Below are 21,860 nucleotides of genomic sequence, written 5' to 3' on the forward strand. Positions count from 1 at the left end.
GGCTCCGGACGCGCAGGCTCAGTGGCCATGGCTCACGGGCCCAGCCGCTCCGCGGCATGTGGGATCTTCCTGGACCGGGACACGAACCCGTGTCCCCTGCATCGGCAGGCGGACTCTCAACCACTGCGCCACCAGGGAAGCCCTGAGAGTCTTTTTACTTAGGTTATTATATTTTTAATTTCTACATTTTTTCTTTGGTTATTTTTTATATCTTCTATTTCTTTGCTGAGATTTTCTATTTTTCATTTGTTTCAAGTGTGTTCACAGTTGCTGAAGGAAGATTTTTATAATGGCTGCTTTAAAATCCTTGTCAGATAATTCCAACATCTGAGTCATCTTAGTGTTGCTATCTGTTGATTCTTTTCTCATTCAATTTGTGATTGTCCTTGTTCTTGGTATGAAGAGTAGTTTTCAATTGTAACCTGGAAATATTTGGTAATATGTTGCAAGACCCTGGATCCTATTTAATCTTCTTTTTTTAGCAGGCAGTCACCCTGTGTTTAGTTCCCTAGGCCCTGGTGACAGCACCCTGAAAAAAGAGAAGTGCTTCCTCATGCAGCCTCTGCCCATGAGTGGAGTGCACAGTAAGCTCTGGTTGTCTCTGCTGACATCTCCCTCGAGGAAATGAAGCACCAACTTGTACCTTCTTGCTGCTGCTGCATAGGCATGTAAGCCCAGCCCCCTGCTTAGTCCTGCTATCACCACCCTAGTGGGGAATTGGAATGCCACCTCCTTTTTCCGCTGGGTGGGGGTTGGGTAATCAAATGTCTGTTTGGTTCCACTGAAACTGCAGAAAGGAGGAAATGTGAGTGGTTTTTCCATTGGTGTTTATTTTCTATTTTGTTAGGGTTATATTTTCCCAGTCCACTGACCAGAGAGAACAGCTTTTCTTGGAACTTTGTACCTGTTTGGAGTTCTGGAGGTCCAGCTTCTCTAGCATCTTCTCTGGGATATATGGGAGACAGAAAGAAAACCCAGGAAACTCACTGTCATGTTGTTCCTCAAGTTCTTGCATCCTTTCTACCTGTCAGAGTCTTCTTATGGCTGCTTTTTGTGTTATGTCAGGGTTTTCTAGTCATTATAATAACTATTTTAATGTTCTTTTTTGCTAATTGTAACATTTGTGTTAGTTATGGGTTAGTTTCCACTGGGTGATTTTTCTCCTAATGAGGAGATTGTATTTTCTGGCTTCTATGATTGGATGCCAGAGGGGTTGTATTTTCTGGCTTCTATGATTGGATGCCAGACATTGTGAGTTTTATATTTTGGTGGGGTGGGTTAGATATTTTTGTATTCTTAAAAATTTTTTAACTCTGTTTTAGTACACAGTTGAATTTCTCAGAAATAATTTGATTCTTTTGGATATGACTTTTAAAATTTGTTAGGTGTGATAAGAATAGCATTTTTTCTAGGTATAATTATTCCCCACTAATGAAGCAAGACCATTCCAAATATTCTACAAATTGTGTCCTGAATTTTGAGGATTTTCCAATCTGGCATATGGAAACAGGTACTATTCCCAGCCCCCTATAACTGCTGGGCTCTGTTCTCTCTAATCTTCTCAGATTGCTCTTTCCTTGATGTTCAATCTCTTTAAAATTGTTTATACACTACCTTTCTAAAAATTGTTTCAGAAGGGGGAAAAATCTGGTTCCTGTTTTTCCATCTTGAGCAGAAGCAGAAGTCCCATGGGCATCCTTAAAAGGGGGAAAAGTCACACACAAAAAAATAAGAAAATGCTGTTTGGGGTGGAGGTGTGAGGAAATGAGAAAACACTAGTTTCAAATGAAGTTACAGGTGTTCATGATAATCTTTGATAAATACTTTTCACCAAACAATCTCTCTCTCTCTCTCTCTCTCTCTATATATATATATATATATATATATATATATATACTTCTTCTATACCTACTTTCATTCTAGAATTAATACTTAATGCCAATAATGCTAAAAGATGCAGCTAGAACAACTGCCCAATGTCTGTTCTTAGCTTTCTCCAAGAGTCAATGGAAATAAATCAGGTCTTCTCTCATTTCCACTAAATCTTACTGCTTTTCCAAAGATAAATTCAATAGCTACTGGAATATTTTTAAAGCTAAACTTCCTTTCTCCTTCATACAATAATACCATGCATCCAATACTCACAATGCTTAATTTTACTTTCACAGATGCAGAGAATGTTATTATTAGAAGGATGTTTAGAGATTAAAAATCTCTCATTTTACATATGGAGAAAGGAAACTGAGGTGCAGATGAAAGTATTAATACAATGCAGTCAAATAACCAAGGAAGATATTATTCTTCTTGTGTCATAGTTCAGGAAAGTCAGGCTCAAAGGGCTCAGATGACTTATTCAGTGTTATATGAAGTGATAGAGCTGGGGTCATTTACAGATAGAGTGTTGTGTTTTCATATTTCTAGTCCTTTTTTGAAAATGGAACTTTTGTTTCCAGATCCTCAAACCAGGACTCCTTTTGCAGCAGCCCAGGAGTAAACTATAAGTAGTCGAAGAACTATCTGACTCATATAATTCTGAGAAATATTGATATAGTGATATTATGATGTAGAAGCCAGGCTGTAGACATAGCCATCTTATCTCTGTTATATAACTTATGAACAAGGCTTATATAAGGAAGAGCAAAACCTTTTCTCCATTGCAACATTTCACAATTCCTTTCCAATATCAGCTCCTTAATACATTGCAACCACTTGTACTATGTGATCTTAATTCAGAAATAGTTGCACTGGGTGGTTCCTCATTAACATAGTGGGGGAGTGAAGTTTTTCTAGACTTTCTGGTACAACTATAAGCATTTAGGGCCTCCCTCTCCTGTGTAACATCTGTAGACTTGGCAGATATTGAAATGCATTGATGCCTTATAATTTATATCAATTATGTTGGGGGTGGGGGCAAGATGAAAGAAAACATTCCAAAAGAAAAGAATTGCAGGCTATCATTAGGTGTCTCTGTTTAATAGATTAAGAAAAATATTGGCAGGGCATGAGAAAAACTACCAATTAAATTGGCTTTGATTCCAGATCCCTGATATTTGAGCAGGGACTTCAGAACTCTCCCAATTCCCACAGTAGCCACCACACTCAACATTTTAGCCTGGTCAAGCACAATGCTCTCAGAGAAAATGGTTTGAAAAAAACAGAAAACAGCAAAGAAAAAATTTGAATAATGAAATGATCTTTTAGTATCAATTTATGGTTCCTTTGGTTCAAGGATTCAAAGTTTCAATATATATATTTTTTCTTTCCAGCTATTCTTTTTTTAAAATTTATTTTATTGAAGTATAGTTGATTTACAATGTTGTGCTAATTTCTTCTATACAGCAAGGTTATTCAGTTATAAATATAATATACATTCTTCTTCATATTCTTTTCCATTATGGTTTATCACAGGATATTGCATATAGTTCCCTGTGCTATACAGTAGGACCTTGTTGTTTATTCATTCTATATATACTAATTTGCATCTGTTAATCCCCTTGGCAACCACAAGTCTGTTCTCTATGTCTGTGAGTCTGTTTCTGTTTTGTAGATATGTTCATTTGTGTCATATTTTAGATTCCACATATAAGTTATATCATATGACATTTGTCTTTCTCTGTCTAGTTTACTTCACTTAGTGTGATAATCTCTAGGTCTAGCTATGTTGCTGCAAATGGTATTATTTCATTCTCAAATTTTCAATTTTTTTTTTGGTAATATCTCAAAGAACAACATCCCTAAGATAGCTTTTTGGAGTTCTTATACCTAGACATATATTGGCCATGGGATTTAATCATTGACTCCCTCTGTGCCTGATTCAGTGGTATTCACATACTAGGGGCTCAGGCCGTTTTCGTGGTTGATACACATGACACGGAATGGAGGGTTCTTACTGTCATATATGAAGACTGATCCAAACAACTGATGCTGACTTTTTAGGTCTGTGGTTTGAGCTGTGATGCCTATTCAGAGTGCTCAATGAGATACAGAGCTCAGATGGCTCTGACATAATCCAATTATATGTCTCTGGAACCCCTGGGACTTTATGTACCCATTTAGAGAGGAATATCAGCTTCTTTAATTTTTAAAACAATTTTAAAAATTTCATCAAAGTTACATATGTAAATATTTTGAGAAATAAGATAGTTTCAAAATCTTGTCCCAATTTTCCTCACCAGAAGCAAATGCTTAAGACTCTTAGTTTTCCTTCTAGCTTTAACATTTTCAAAATAATATGTGTGACAAATTATGTTTTTCAAGATGGCCTCAGTAAGATCTCCAACTCATGCACTCTTTTTGCAATGTAACCTGATACTTCTCCCATTGAGAGGTGGTTTCTATGTTTTCTTTCCTTGAATCAGAGTATTCCTGTGACTATGTTGGAAGTGACACTATGTGACTTCCATGACTAGGTCATAAAAAATTATCTTGGCTTACACATGACCCTCTTAGGACACTTGAAGACTTGAGCTACCACATAAAAAGTCTGAGGCCAGCACATTATAAAGAAATTCATGGCATATAAAGAGGCTATGTGTGGGTGTTCCAGCCAACAGCCTCCGCTGAGGTCACAACCAACTGGAAGAATCAACTCCGTATATGTGAGAAATAATAAAATGATGGTTGTTGTTTTAAACTGCAAAGTTTTGGGGTAATATTTTTTACATTAATAAATAACTGAAACATTTATGTACATTGCTATCTTTTGATCCATCAACTGTAGACATTATCTGTTGTCTTTCCTTTAAGGTATTGACAATTTACCTCTCTTGCACCACCAACTCCTTGGTTTCCTCTCCCTATCCTTCTGATACAATGTTATATTATAATTTTTGGTTATATTAATAATTGTATTTACATTCTTATGCCTACAATATACTCTGATTGTTTCCTTTCTTACTTTTTATCTTTTAAGGATTCAGTAAGTAATTACCTTGATTTTTAATCTGCTTAGTTTTCTTTATAATAAATGGTTTCCATCTCATTTCAATAACTTCCAGTACAATTTTCCATAAAGGCTTAATAATGACAGCCCTGAATGAGACTATCTGGAATCAGGTTGGAATATGTATGTGAAAATTTGGGGGACTTTGCATAACTGATAATATCTTTTTTAGAAGTTGACATTAAAAAAAAAAATCAAGGTTTGTTCACAGCAACTTTGCCTAAGTTTGAATGGAAATTTTAAGCTTTGGGGTAATTCTGTGAGATGCCATAAGTAGGCACATTGATACTAGGTGCATTTCTGGGAACAAACTTAACTTGGACAAGAGAAGTAGAAAAAGGAGTGACCAACCCCTAGTAGGGAGCCTTGCAAGGATTACCGCTTTCCAGACTAGGGCTGGGAAAGTACATAAACATATTAGGGAGAATAGTGTGTGAAATAAAATTGGAAAAATTGGAACCCTTGTACATGGCTGGTTGTGATGCAAAATCATTCAGCTGCTGTGGAATACAGCTTGTTGTTTTCTCAAAAAGTTAAACATAGGAGGTAGAGACAAGAGGGTGGAGGAGAAGGATGTGAGCTCACTGCTTTTTATGAAAACACCAAAATCACAACTAACTGCTGAACAACCATTGACAAAAAAATGCTGGAACCTACCAAAAAAGATCTCCTACATTGAAAGACAAAGAAGAAGCCAAAACAAGACCACAGGAGGGGTGCAATCATGATAAAAACAAATCCCGTACTCACTGGGGGGGTGACCCACAGACTGGAAAATAAATATGTCACAGAAGTTCTCCCATGGGAATGAAAGTTCTGAGCCCCATATCAGGCTACCCAGCCTGAGGGTCTGGCAATGGGAGGAGGAACCCCCAGAGTATCTGGCTTTGAAGGCCAAAGGGGTTTGATTGCAGGAATTTCACAGGAAACAGAAATTCCACTCTTGGAGGGCATACACAAAGTTCCCTGTGCACCAGGACCCAGGGAAAAAAGCAGGGACCTCATAAGAGACTGGGCCAGACCCACCTGTTAGTATTGGAGTGTTTCCTGCAGAGGTGGGGGCAGCTGTGGCTCACCTAGGGGGCAAAGACACTGGCGGTGGTAATTCTGGTGAGTACTCATTGGCATGGGTCCTCCTGGAGGCTGCCATTTTCTTAAGACCTGGCCCCACCCAACAACCTGTGAGCTGCAGTGCTGGGATGCCTCAGGCCAATCAAACAACAGGGTGGGAACACAGCCTCACCCATCAGCAGTCAGGCTTCTTAAAGTCTTAATGAGCTCACAGCCTTCTAGACACGCCCCTTGACATGGCTCTACCCTTCAGAGGGACAAGACCCAGCTCCACCCACCAGTGGGTGGGAACTAGTCCCTCCCACCAGGAAGCCTGCACAAGCCTCTTAGACAGCCTCATCCATCACGGGGCAGACAGCAGAAAAAAGAAAAACTACAACACTGCAGTCTGCAGAATGGAAACCACAATCAGAGAAAGTTAGACAAAATGAGATGGCAGAGGACTATGTCCCAGATGAAGGAAGAAGATAAAACCCCAGAAGAACAACTAACTGAAGTGGAGATAGGCAATTTACCTAAAAAAAAAAATTCAGAATAATGATAGTAAAGGTGATCCAAGATCTCAGAAAAAGAATGGAGGCACAGATCAAGAAGATACAAGAAATATTTAACAAAGACCTAAAAGAATAAAAGAACAAACAAACAGAGATGAACAGTACAATAACTGAAATGAAAAATACACTAGAAGAAATCAATAGCAGAATAACTGAGGCAGAAGAATAGATAAGTGAACTAGAAGACAGAGTGGTGGAAATTACTGCCATGGAACAGAATGAAGAAAAAAGAATGAAAAGAAATGAGAAAAATCTGAGACCTCTGGGACAATATAAAGTGTACCAACATTTGCATTATAGGAGTCCCAGAAGGAGAAGAGAAAGAGAAAGAACCTGAGAAAAGATTTGAAGAGATATTAGCTGAAAACTTCCCTAAAATGGGAAAGGAAACAGTCACCAAAGTCCAGGAAGTTCAGAGAGTGCCAGGCAGGATAAACCCAAGAAGGAACACATTGAGGCACATAGTAATCAAATTGAGAAAATATTAAAAGCAACAAGGGAAAAGCAACAAATAACAAACAAGGTAACTCCCATAAGGTTATCAGCTGATTTCTCAGCAGAAACTCTGCAGGCCAGAGGGAGTGGCACAAAATATTTAAAGTGATAAAAGGGAAGTACCTAAAAGAAAAAATACTCTACCCAGCAAGGCTCTTGTTCAGATTCAATGGAGAAATCAAAAGCTTTACAGACAAACAAAACACAAAAGAATTCAGTACCATCAGACCAGCTTGCAATAAATGCTAAAGGAACTTCTCTAGGTGGAGAAGAAAAGGCCACAACTAGAAACAAGAAAATTACAAATGAAAAAGCTCACCATTGAAGGCAAACATACAGTAAGGATAGGAAATCATCGGCACACAAATATGATATCAAAACCAGCAAGTGTGAGAAGAGGAGAGCACAAATGCAGGATACTGGAAATGCATTTGAAATTAAAAGCCCAACAACTAAAACATCCTTGTTTATATGTAGACTGCTATGTTAAAACCTCATGGTAACAACAAACTGAAAGTCTACAATAGATACACACACACACACACACACACAAAGAGGAATCCAAACACAAAACTAAAGTTTGTCATCAAATCACAAGAGAAGAGAACAAAAGAGGAAGGGAAGAAAAAGGACCTACAAAAACAAATCCAAAACAACTAACAAAATCCAATAAGAACACACATATTAATAATCATCTTAAATGTAAATGGTTTACATGCTCCAACCAAAAGACATAGACTGGCTGAATGGATACAAAAACAATACCCATATATATCCTGTTTACAAGAAACTCACTTCAGATCTAGGAACACATACAGACTGAAAGTGAGGGTATGAAAAAATGTATTCCATGCAAACGGAAACCAAAAGAAAGCTGGAGCTGCAATACTCCTATAAGATAAGAAAAAATATACTTTAAAATAAAGACTGTTACGAGAGACAAAGAAGGACACTACATAATGATCAAGGCATCAGTCCAAGAAAAAGATATAACAGTTGTAAATATATATGCGCCCAACATAGGAGCACCTTATTATATAAGATAAATGCTAACAACCATAAAAGGAGAAATTGACAGTAACACAATTTAGTGAAGGACTTTAACACCCACTTTCATTAATGGAAAGATCATCCAGACAGAAAATTAACAAGGAAACATAGACCTTAAATGACACATTACATCAGATGGGCTTTATTCATATTTATAGAGCATTCTATTCAAAAGCAACAGAATACACATTCTTAATTCAGAATAATGATAGTAAAGGTGATCCAAGATCTCAGAAAAAGAATGGAGGCACAGATCAAGAAGATACAAGAAATATTTAACAAAGACCTAAAAGAATAAAAGAACAAACAAACAGAGATGAACAGTACAATAACTGAAATGAAAAATACACTAGAAGAAATCAATAGCAGAATAACTGAGGCAGAAGAATAGATAAGTGAACTAGAAGACAGAGTGGTGGAAATTACTGCCATGGAACAGAATGAAGAAAAAAGAATGAAAAGAATTGAGGACAGTCTAAGAGACCTCTGGGACAATGCCAAACACCAAAACATTTGCATTATAGGGGTCTCAGGAGGACAAGAGAGAGAGAAAAGACCTGAGCAAATATTGGAAGAGATAATAGCTGAAAACTTCCCTAACATGGGAAAGGAAACAGTTACCAAGTCCAGGAAGTGCAGAGAGTCCCAGACAGGATAAACCCAAGGAGGAATATGCTGAGACACACAGTACTCAAACTGACAAAAATTAAAGCCAAAAAGAAATTAAAAGCAACAAGCGAAAAGCAACAAATAACATACAAGGGAATCCCCATAAGGTTATCAGCTGATTTCTCAGCAGAAATTCTGCAGGCCAGAGGGAGTGGCACAATATATTTAAAGTGATGAAAGGGAAGAACCTACAACCAAGAACACTCTACTCATCAAGGCTCTCCTTCAGATTCAACAGAGAAACCAAAGCTTTACAAACAAGCAAAAGTTAAGAGAATTCAGTATCACCAGACCAGCTTTGTATGCTAAAGGAACTTCTCTAGGTGAAAAAGAAAAGCCCAAAACTAGAAATGAGAAAAGTCCTAATGGGAAAGCTCTTCAGTAAAGGCAAACACACAGTAAAGGTAGGAAATCATCTTCACACAGATATATCAAAACCAGCAATTGTGAGAAGAGGAGACCACAAGTGCAGGATATTGGAAATGCATTTGAAATTAAAAGACCAGCATCTTAAAACAATCTTGTTTATATATAGAATGCTATATCAAATCCACATGGTAACCACAAACCAAAAATCTACAATAGATACACACACAAAAAAGAAAAAGGAATCCAAACAAACACAACACTAAAGTTAGTCATCAAATCACAAGAGAAGAGAACAAAAGAGGAAGAGAAGAAGAAAGACCTTTAAACAAATCCAAAGCAATTAACAAAATGGCAGTAAGAACATACATATCAGGGCTTCCCTGGTGGCGCAGTGGTTGAGAGTCCGCCTGCCGATGCAGGGGACACGGGTTCGTGCCCCGGTCCGGGAAGATCCCACATGCCACGGAGCGGCTGGGCCCGTGAGCCATGGCCACTGAGCCTGCGCCTCCGGAGCCTGTGCTCCGCAATGGGAGAGGCCATAACAGTGAGAGGCCCGCGTACCGCAAAAAAAGAAAAAAAAAAAAAAAAGAACATACATATCAATAATTACCTTAAAGGTAAATGGATTAAATGCTCTAACCAAAAGACATAGACTGGCTGAATGGATACAAAAACAAGACTTACGTCTATGTTGTCTACAAGAGAGCCACTTCAGATCTAGGGACACGTATAGACTGAAAGTGAAGCGATTGAAAAAGGTATTCCATACAAATGGAAATCAAAAGAAAGCAATACTCATATCAGACAATATAGACTTTAAAATAAAGACATTTACAAGAGACAAAGAAGAACACTACTTAATGATCAAGGGATCAATCCAAGAAGAAGATATAACAATTGTAAATGTATATGCACCCAACATAGGAGCACCTCAATATATAAGACAAATGCTATCAGCCATAAAAGGAGAAATGGAACAGTAACACAATAATAGTGGGGGATTTTAATACCCCAATTTCATCAATGTAGAGATCATCCAGACAGAAAATCAGTAAGGAAAACACAGGCCTTAAATGATACATTAGACTAGATGGACTTAACTGATATTTATAGAGCATTCCATCCCAAAGCAGCAGAATACAGATTCTTCTCAAGTGCACATGCAACATTCCCCAGGATTGATCACATGCTGGGCCACAAAGTGAGACTCAGTAAATTCAAGAAAATTGAAATTATATCAAGCACCTTTTCTGACCACAGTGTTATGAGATTAGAAATCAACAACAAGAAAAAAACTGTAAAAAACACAAACACGTGGAGGCTAAACAATATGCCACAAAACAACCAATGGATCACTGAAGAAGTCAAAGAGGAAATAAAAAAATACCTAGAAACAAATCAAAATAAAAGCACAATGATCTAAAACCTATGGGATGCAGCAAAAGCAGTTCTAAGAGGGAAGTTTATAGCAATACAGTCTTAACTCAGGAAACAATAAAAATCACAAACAATCTAACCTTGCTCCTAAACCAACCAGAGAAAGAAGAACAAACAAAACCCAAAGTTAGTAGAAGGAAAGAAATCATAAAAATCAGAGCAGAAATAAATGATATAGAGTCAAAGAAAACAATAGAAAAGATCAATGAAACGAAAAGCTGGTTCTTTAAAAAGATAAACAAAGTTGATAAATCTTTAGCCAGACTCATCAAGAAAAAAAGGGAGAGGGCTCAAATCAGTAAAATTAGAAAGAAGAAAGAAGAAGTTAAAACAGACACCACAGAAATACAAAGGATCATAAGAGACTACAAAACTATATGCCAATAAAATGGACAACCTAGAAGAAATGGACAAATTCCTAGAAAGGAAAAATCTCTGAAGACAGAATCGGAAGAAATAGAAAATTTGAACAGACCAATCACAAGTACTAAAATTGAAATTGTGATTAAAAAACTCCCAACAAACAAAACTGCAGGACCAGATGGCTTCACAGATGAATTTTCTCAAAGTTAACACCTATCCTTCTGAAGCTATTCCAAAAAATTGCAGAGGTAGGAACACTTCCAAGCTCATTCTATGAGACCACAATTGCCCTGATACCAAAACCGGACAAAGATACCATGAAAAAGAAAATTACAGAGCAATAACACTGATGACCATAGATGCAAAAATCCTCAACAAAATACTAGAAATCCAAATCCAACAATACACTAAAAGGATCATACACCATGATCAAGTGGGATTTATCCCAGGGATGCAAGGATTTTTCAATATCTGCAAATCAATCAGTGTGATACACCACATCAACAAACTGAAGAATAAAAACCATATGATCATCTCAATAGATGCAGAAAAAGCTTTTGACAAAATTCAACATGCATTTATGATAAAAATTCTACAGAGAATGGGCATAGAGGGAACATACATAATGAAGGCCATACATGACAATCCCAGAGCTAACATCATGCTCAATGGTGAAAAGCTGAAAGCATTTCCTCTAAGATCAGGAAGAAGACAAGGATATCCATTCTCGCCACTTTTATTCAATATAATTTTGCAGGTCTTAGCCAAGGCAGTCAGAGAAGAAAAAGAAGTAAAAGGAATCCAAATTAGAAAGGAAATAAAATTGTCATTGTTTGCAGATGAAATGATACTATACATAGGAAATTCCAAAGATGCTACCAGAAAACTACTAGAGCTCATCAATGAATTTGGTAAAATTGCAGGATACAAAATGAACACAGAAATCTCTTGCATTTCTATACACTAACAACTAAGATATTAAAGGAAACAATCCCATTTACCATCACAACAAAAAGAATAAAATACCTAGAAAAATAAACTTATCTAAGGAGCCAAAAACCTGTACACTGAAAAATAGAAAATGCTGATTAAAGAAATTGAAGGTGACACATGGAAAGATATACCATGTTCTTAGATTGGATGAATCACTATTGTTAAAATGACTATACTACCCAAGGCAATCTACAGATTCAGTGCAATCTCTATTAAATTACCAATGGCATTTTTAACAGAACTAGAACGAAAAATTTTTAAATGTGTATGGAGACACAAAAGACTCTGAAAAGCCAAAGCAATCTTGGGAATCAGGCTCCCTGACCTCACATTATACTACAAAGCTACAGTCATGAAAACAGTATGTTACTAGCACAAAAATAGAAATATAGATCAATAGAACAGGATAGAAAACCCAGAAATAAACCCACACACCTATGGTCAATTAATCTATGACAAAGGAGGCAAGACTATACAATGGAAAAAAGACAGTCTTTTCAATAAATGGTGCTGGGAAAGCTGGATAGCTACATGTAAAAAAATGAAATTAGAACATTCTTTAACACCATACACAAAAATAAACTCAAAATGGATTAAAGAGCCAAATGTAAGTCTGGATACTATAAACCTCTTAGAGGAAAATATAGGCAGAACATTCTTTGTGACATAAATCATATCAAAATCTTTTTTGATCCACCTCCTAGAGTAATGGAAATAAAACCAAAAATAAACAAATGGGACCTAATTAAACTCAAAAGCTGTTGCACAGCAAAGGAAACCATAAACAAAATGAAAAGACAACCCACAGAATGGGAGGAAATATTTGCAAATGATGCAACCAACAAGGGATTAATTTCTAAAATTTACAAACAGCTCATGCAGCTCAACATGAAAAAAACAAAAACCCAATCAAAAAATGGGCAGAAGACTTGAATAGAAATTTCTCCAAAGAAGACATAGAGATGGCCAAGAGGTACATAAAAGATGCTCAACATCACTAAGTATTAGAGAAATGTAAATCAAAGCTACAATGAGATATCACCTAACAACAATCAGAATGACCATCATCAAAATGTCTACAAACAGCAAATGCTGGAGAGGGTGTGGAGAAAAGGGAACCCTCCTACACTGTTGTTGGGAATGTAAATTGGTATAGCCACTAGGGGAATAGTATGGAGGTTCCTTTAAAAAATAAAAATAGAGATATTATATGATCCAGCCATCCCACTCCTGGGCATATATTCAGAGAAAAACATGGTTTGAAAGGATAGATGCACTGCAATGTTCATTGCAGCACTGTTTATAATAGCCAGGACATGGAAGCAACCTAAATGTCCATCAACAGATCAATGGATAAAGAAGATGTGGTACATATATACAATGGCATATTACTCAGCCATTAAAAAGAATGAAATAATGCCATTTGCAGCAACATGGATGGATCTGGAGATTATCATCCTGAGTGAAGTAAATTAGACAGAGAAAGACAAATATCATATGATATCGCTTATACGGAGAATCTAAAAAGTGATGCAAATGAACTTATCTACAAAACAGAAACACTCACAGGCTTAGAGAACAAACTTATGATTACCAGGGGAAAGGGTGGGGGGAGGGATTGATTGGGAGTTTTGGATTGACATGTACACACTACTATATTTAAAATATATAACCAACAAGGACCTACTCTATAGCACAGAGAATTCAATATTCTGTAATAACCTAAATGGAAAAAGAATTTGAAAAAGAATAATTACTTGTAAATATATAACTGAATCACTTTGCTGTACACCTGAAACTAACACAACATTGTAAATCAACTATATCCCAATATAAAATGAAAATTAAAAAAATAACAAGCTCTGTAGAAAAAAAAAAAGTTAAACATAAAATTATCATATGATCCATCAATTCCACTTCTAGGTATTTACCCCAAAGAATTGAAAACGGGTGTTCAAATAAATACTTGTACACAAATGTTCATGGCAGCACTATTCACAGTAGTCAAAAAATTGAAAACAACCCATGGCCGTCAATGGATTAAAAAAAATTGGTATATCCACACAATGAAATATTATTCAGCCATAAAAAGGCATGAACTACTGATACACGCTACAATGTGGATGAACCTCATAAACACTGATCTAAGTAAAAGGAGCCAGACACAAAAGGTCACATGTTATGACTCCATTTACCTGACATATATAAAATCGGTAAATCCATAGAGACAGAATGCAGACTGGTGGTTGCCAGTGGCTGGAGCAGGGAGTAATGAGGAGTAATTGCGTAATGGTATGGGGTTTTATTTTGGGATGATGAAATGTTTGGGAACTAGATAGCAGTGGTGGTTGCACAACACTGTTAATATGCTAAATGCTACTGAATCATTCACTTTAAAATGGCTAATTTTGTGTTATGTGACTTTCACAAGCTCAGTTTGGACAAAGGAAGTAGGATGAGGAGTGCCTTATCTCAAAAAATTAAACTGTAGGGAGGATTATTATTTTCTAGATTGGAGACTTAGCACATAAGTATATTTGTGAGAATTGTGTGTAAAATAAAGTGTGTGTGTATATATGTATATGTATGTATATATGACATCTATTTTGACTGTCTAGAAAACTGTTTTGCTTCTTAATGCTTTTATATAATATAATATTTTGGATACAACAGTATTATAGAAAGATGAGTTATGGCTAGATAAGTTGTAACTGAGCCATGTAAGTATATTATGTGGTAATAATCTAAAAATTCATGACCAAGTGAGAAGGAATATGTGGGGAAAAAAATGACATTTAAAAATGTTAAGTCCAAAATAATATCCGGGGATTTCTACACTTAAGATAATATTTGACAAATGATTTTAAAAGATTCTTATAATTAAAATAAAAGGAGGTGGGAAAAGCAACAAGGTGAAGAAGAACCTCATCTTAGAGGGCCTCCCTCTGGCCAGCTGGAGGACTCTGGCCTCTGAGTGCATTTATGTGCAGGAGTGAGTGTTGCTCTTCTAGAAACACAGAATGAGTGAAGGCTTGCCAAGAAGCCCAGCCGAGCCAGCAGCAGAGCTGTTATTAAGCTGTAGCCCTACAGCCTCCCAGTTTTATTTTATTGTTTCTGGGTTGAGAGTGCATGTTGTTCTTAGGCAACTTTCTTTCCAAGCAATTAAGTCCCCCATCTCCCCATCCCAGAAGGCACAAAAAGGAAGTAAATAAGGAGGGGGAGGCAGAGCCTTGGTGGGGGCTTCCAGGTTATTTATTACTTTAATAAATCCGGGCTCCTCCCAGCCTGCCTCAGACTCCTGTTTCTGTCGAGCTTGCGAGGACAAATGATCGCTTAATTGTAGAATTTGTGGGCCTAGGTGGCCGCCAAGCACAGTTTATTGTCAGGGAAAGGCTGTTAAGTAAGACGATGTGATAGTGTTCTGGCCAATAAGTCATTAAACAGAAATTAAAAGCAGAAAACTTTCAAGGCGCCACTCTCTAACTTGCATTTATTAACCTCTTCGGTTGTGTTTGGAGCCCAGGGGAAAGTGGGTGAAGGTTTAGTCAGAGGGGCAGGAGAGCAGAAGGGGCTTTGGAATGAGAGTCATTGGAGTGTCCTGCTGCTTTGAGGACGTGACCCTAACCTGTTCCGTCACTGCCTGGGGACCAGAGGCTGCCCAACACCTGGCAACACGTTCTCTTCTGTCATTTTGCTCGATCTTATTCTCTTCTTGCAATATACGGGCACATTACTATTGCCACAGGAGAAGATGGCCAGGGGCCTTGGGACTTGCTCAGGTCACATCATCGGGTGAAGGCCTGGCCGGGTTTGCCACGTGGCCACCCCTTCTCAGCTGCTAAGTTTTCCTGGGAGCAGAAATCTCTTACCTTAGGGAATCAGTCTGGGACTCCAGCTAGAGTTCATTCAGGCAGTATGGCATTCCCTTATGGATTAGATAATTTCTCCCCTCTGGGATAATAGAGTAACTGAAGAACTTTGAGTGATGGTCAGTAACTGACCACTGCTTCTAACAACGAGACAAAGAAATCCACAGAGCAAATGAATCATCAGGGAATGGAGATTTCAACTTGCTTTTAATTCTCAACTGCCATGTCTTTGCCTATACCTTCCCACTTTGCTCTTTTAACCTCATCCCTTTTTAAATCTCGTCTGTATGTTGCTCCTCCTTGTTTGGGACTTTTCCTGATTCCCACTGTCTCAACTGTTCTCTTCCAATGTTCCTCCTAACCTTTGGTTTTGTTTCTTCGGTTCCTGTCTGGTAGTTTACTCATGTTTCTTCTTTCTACTCTCTTTTTCATTTCTCTGTCTTTTCCTACCTTTCTGTCCCTTTCTTCCATTGCAACCTGTGTAAACATGAAATTGAAGGGTCAAATATATTTTCAGCACATATTGGTTGTATTAAACATATTAGCTAGCTCTTAATTAAAAATAGCAAATATTGAGCATTTTATATTTCTCTAAGGAAAACAGCACCAAATAAATCAAATTCCTTTTCGTATGTAGCTCTTGATTTATTTTTTTCCATGGAATCAGTAATTCTCAAAAGTGATTTCCTACCACATTATTAATCTGTTTGTAACCTGCCCACAAGGCTTCTGAGCAAATAGAAAAAAAATTGATTCTCAACATATTTCTAATCCTGTAAAAATTATCTGCTCAATCCTATATTTCTTAGATTGCAAATGAACCCTATCTTCTCTTATTCAGTCCATAGCTGAGACTGTTGTTTTTCTCCTGATAGTACACTTGAGTGGATGACACTGTCATCCCAACTGTTCCTTCAGTTTTAATGATTTTTGTTTCCACTGTTGCTCTCTACTTATATTCTGCCTTTGTTAAGGAGAATTATCCGAAACTTGAAATAAGGCAGAAAGAATCCTGCATGCCCTTTCAATGTCAAACTGGAACATTTTATAACAAATCAACCCAAGGGTCATCTCATACTCTGGAGAAAGATAACTTTGTTTGGCTTACTATTTATTATTTTTTTAGGGCTCAGATTTCTAAAGTTGGATACTAAATGATTGAAGATTTATATGTTACAAGTGATTTATATTGGATAGAAAAGATATCTCCAAGGGCTATGTTTTCATTGTTCTGTAGGATATTAACCAGATTTCAATCTAAGCTTGCCCTTTTATTCTTTTTTTTTTTCCACTGACATATATCAGTTTGTTTGCTTTTTTGTGTGTGTGAAAACTAAGAGAAGTTTTATTTCTGTTTTCATCTTAAACATGTATGAAATGGTTAAGCATCTGAGGAGGTGACTATATTATATATTCAATTTCATTTAGCCTTTAGGGAACTAGTTTATTTTAAATTTTTTATTTATATTTATTTTACTTGAATAGAATTTTATTTTTTATTTTATTTTGTTTGAGTGCAGTTGATTTACAATGTTGTGTTAATTTCAGATGTACAGTACAGTGATTCAGTTATACATGTACATATATTCATTCTTTTTTAGATTCTTTTCTCATATAGGTTATCACAGAATGTTGAGTAGAGTTCCCTGTGCTATACAGCAGGTCCTTGTTGGTTATATATTTTAAATATAGTAGTGTATGTGTTCATCCCAGGCTTCTGATTTATCCCTCCCCACCTCATTTTCTCAACTCCTCTTTCAAATCAGCTTTGCCATCCTGCTGGTTCTTCATTAAAGTGTTAAATACATCTTTGACTCATCTCTCTGAACTCATATGACAGTGAATTTATTGAAAAATGTTCTGATATCTTCAAATTTAGCTCTAGTGACACCTTATGGAGAGACCTTCCCTTATTACTTCTGCAACATCTATCTCACCTTTCACAGAGTTTCTGTAATTGATTTAAGTTAGTTAATATCTCTTTATTTACAAAAAATGTCCAGTTTAGAGACAGAATCTGTGTTGTATACTCTTCTATACCCAATTCTTATCTATCAGTGAAAACAGAGACAGCCTCCTTAAATGTTTATTGGATTGAATAGAATTGGACTGAATCTGTTTCAACTGTCTTCAGCTTTTTTTTAGCTGCTAACAATAGCTGCCTGGAAAGAAAGCTTTTAACTCTCACAGAATATTAGTTTTTGGAGATCTCCATTATTGTTTCTCAGGAATACTTACACTGGCTACTGTTTGTTCTTGTAGCTGTCCATCTCTGGTCCAGTTTTCGAGCCCTTCCTGGAGTCTCTTGGTAAGCTGCAGAGCATATTTGAGTCATCTTCCTTACTGCCAGTAAAATGTCACTGGGGTTCCATCTCGGGGTGCTGGGCTTAAACTAACTGCATCATTCCTTCCTCATCTAGGAATTTTATCCACACTGGGCTGGTTGCTGTCTGGAAATTAGAGAAAATGTAACATTTATGCCCTTTTTTGTTTTCATATGTTGAAATTAATGTGTCATTGTGAAGATTCTAAACAGATGGGGAAAGGTCAAGGTTTCTTTGTTGCTAAGTGTGTTTCCATGGCTACGGTAATATGTGTGCAGTTTCAGAAAGCATCATTTGTTTGGCTGTGGCGGCTCATTAGAGGAGGGAGGAGTCCCACATTTATGGTTCTGGGTGGTTTATTTCTGTTTTACTTTTCATCTTTCTCTGAGAATCATAGTGATAGGTTGGAACACGAATAAACCTGGTAGCCGTAGGTGGAGAATACCCACAACAGCTCAATACTTTCATATAAATAACCCAAACAATTTAACTGAGACAGCTGAGCCCAGATTAAATAAACTCCAGGTAAAGTGAAGCAGTGTCCAAACAACCACTTATCTGGGTTTTGCTTGTCTCAGGGCTCAGCACTTTGCACAGCACCTGCCCTTTCTGTTCTTCTACTTCCTGGTACTTTATTGCCAGTACCCGGGGGAGCCCCATTTTATTCTGGGTTTCCTGGGAAATGCTGTCTTCCATAAATGCTGCTTTTGTCCTTTCTCAGGTGGTTTTGCTGGAAGGCATTTCTGGATTGCTGCATGGAGCACATGAAGAGGAGTATCTTGGATCAGACTGTGTTAGGACTAAGGGACCAAGTTAACCCCTAAGGAATCCTCCTGGAGTGAAATGCTTGGATACGAATGTATGGCAAATTGAGATTTAATTCAAGCAGAATCCAAGATTCTGATGTGGGTGAAACATAACAGTGAGGGTCGCTGAGCCTAAGGAAGGCTGGAAGTCGGACCCATGGTGGACTGTCTGTCTGGTTGCAAGCAGCATCCAGTCAGTGGCTAAAGATTTCAGGGACATGGCCTGGCTGCCAGGGAGATAAGTTGACAAGGCAGGCTTTGAGGGATCTCAGCCAAGGGAGACTGCGGTTCAAATCAATGCTTCAACTTCAGTGAACACATGGAGTTGGCACTGGTGCCATGGATAGCATTCCAGACTTAAAAAGAGCCAAAGTAATTCCAGACTCCCCTAGCCAGTGGGTCCATGCTGTCCACCTTAGCAAAGTGCTTCCCACCTTGATAAAAACTCATTTTAGACCTGTCACAATCCTGGGATTTATTTGTCTCTGATTTCCCAGCATCTAGCAGCAGGACTCTTTCTTAGCAGGGTTCAGTGAGCATTTGTCAGTGAATGTGTGATGTGGGAGGGCTGAGCCTGAGTGGTGAAGGATTTGTACCTCTCACTTTGAGCAACCAGGAGAGCCAAGAACTGAGAGCTGCCACCATCCCTGTCAGGAGCACACTCTCCCTCTGTATCTTGGTCTCTCTGGATGATAATGGATGGTGGTTTCTAGGGTGAAATGTGACAAGAGGTGCACTAGAGTCACAGGAATGGGGCTTTTCTCCCTAATCTGCTACCAAGACTGGCTGATTCAGGACAGTCCTCGCTATTTTCTTGCCTCAGTCTCCTCATTGATCCAATTCAGGGCTGCGCGTAAAGCCTCAGTTGTCGATCTTTTTAATGTATGCCAAAATCAACAGCAGAAAATTGCGTGGTATCAGTTTTAAAATGAAATAAATCCATCTTAGTTAATACCTCCAACTGATACTATGAAAGTAACTCCATCTACATCTGATAGATGAGAAAAATATGTCTGATCCTTTCCCCTGCCACTCTTTTAGTCTGGCCCATCACCATTCCAGGCCTGGTTTATTAATCAGTCTTCTCTGCTTCTGGTTCTTCTTCACCTTGGTATGTCCAGCTCACTGCTGCCAGAGTTATAATAGCAGACTATTACCTCTGTGCTCAGAAGAGTATTCTGTGCCCCACCATGCATAGAATAAAGAATAAACTCATTAGCTGTCTATTGAAAGCCATGTGCAAACCATCACCACTAGCATAAAATAGATAGCCTGAGGTCCTTTGCCCTCCCCCAAACTGGCCATTTTTTCCCCCTGCCTGCTATATGCTTTCACATACCCTCCTGCACACATACAAGCTGGTTTCCTGGTCTGAGGTGAGCAACACCTCCCATGACACCTGGCTAACTTCTTATGCATTGATTGGCTCCCCACCAGCACTCTGGGCATGCCTCTCTCATGGAATGTACCATATTACATTGACTTTATCTAGAGGGACAAAACTTATGTCACATTCATCTTGGGTCCCCAGTTCAAGGCATATACATTTGATCAAACTGAACCAACTACACGTCTCTGCTCATATTATTTCTCCTTTTAGAATCTTATTTTCTCTCAGGTCTTACTTTCTCCTCTAGCCGTGCCTCTCTCAACCCTGCTACATTCTGTGACTGGTGAGCTACTTTTTTTCTTAGGCTTGCTGCTTATACATCACCTCTTTTGTGAACCCTCACCTAGGTCTCTCCCACCATTTAACTTCATTGCAAGAAGTTGGAGGAAAGCAGCCAGGCTACTCAGGATCATTTCCTAGACCCTAGCCCAGGCTCTCAATACACATTTGTGGAATGAATATTATTAGTTTTTGTTCCTAAGTTAATTTAAATTTCATAAATTTCTTTTACCTTAATCATCTCCTTTTATAAAACAAGGAGATTATATAGGTATGGTAAGCAATGTTAACCTTCTTTTAATACATAAAGAGATTGAGATTTATACAAAATGGAGCCCAGCCAAGATCAGAGTTCAAAAGCCAATGTGGGAATGAAGGAAACAATAGCAAAGATCAATAAAACTAAAAGCTGGTTCTTTGAGAAGATAAACAAAATTGATAAACCATTAGCCAGACTCATCAAGAAAAAAAGGGAGAAGACTCAAATCAATAGAATTAGAAATGAAAAAGGAGAAGTAACAACGGACACTGCAGAAATACAAAAGATTATTAGAGATTACTACAAGCAACTGTATGCCAATAAAATGGACAACCTGGAAGAAATGGACAAATTCTTAGAAATGCAAAACCTGCTGAGACTGAACCAGGAAGAAATAGAAAATATGAACAGACCAATCACAAGCACTGAAATTGAAACAGTGATTAAAAATCTTCCAACAAACAAAAGCCCAGGACCAGATGGCTTCACAGGCGAATTCTATCAAACATTTAGAGAAGAGCTAACACCTATCCTTCTCAAACTCTTCCAAAAGATAGCAGAGGGAGGAACACTCCCAAACTCATTCTATGAGGCCACCATCACCCTGATACCAAAACCAGACAAAGACATCACAAAGAAAGAAAACTACAGACCAATATCACTGATGAACATGGATGCAAAAATCCTCAACAAAATACTAGCAAACAGAATCCAACAGCACATTAAAAGGATCATACACCATGATCAAGTGGGGTTTATCCCAGGAATGCAAGGATTCTTCAATATACGCAAATCAATCAACGTGATACACCATATCAACAAACTGAAGGAGAAAAACCATATGATCATCTCAATAGATGCAGAGAAAGCTTTTGACAAAATTCAACACCCATTTATGATAAAAACCCTGCAAAAAGTAGGCATAGAGGGAACTTTCCTCAACATAATAAAGGCCATATATGACAAACCCACAGCCAACATCATTCTCAA

The sequence above is a fragment of the Physeter macrocephalus genome, chromosome 19 (genome assembly GCF_002837175.3).
Source record: "Physeter macrocephalus isolate SW-GA chromosome 19, ASM283717v5, whole genome shotgun sequence".
NCBI lineage: Eukaryota > Metazoa > Chordata > Mammalia > Artiodactyla > Physeteridae > Physeter > Physeter macrocephalus.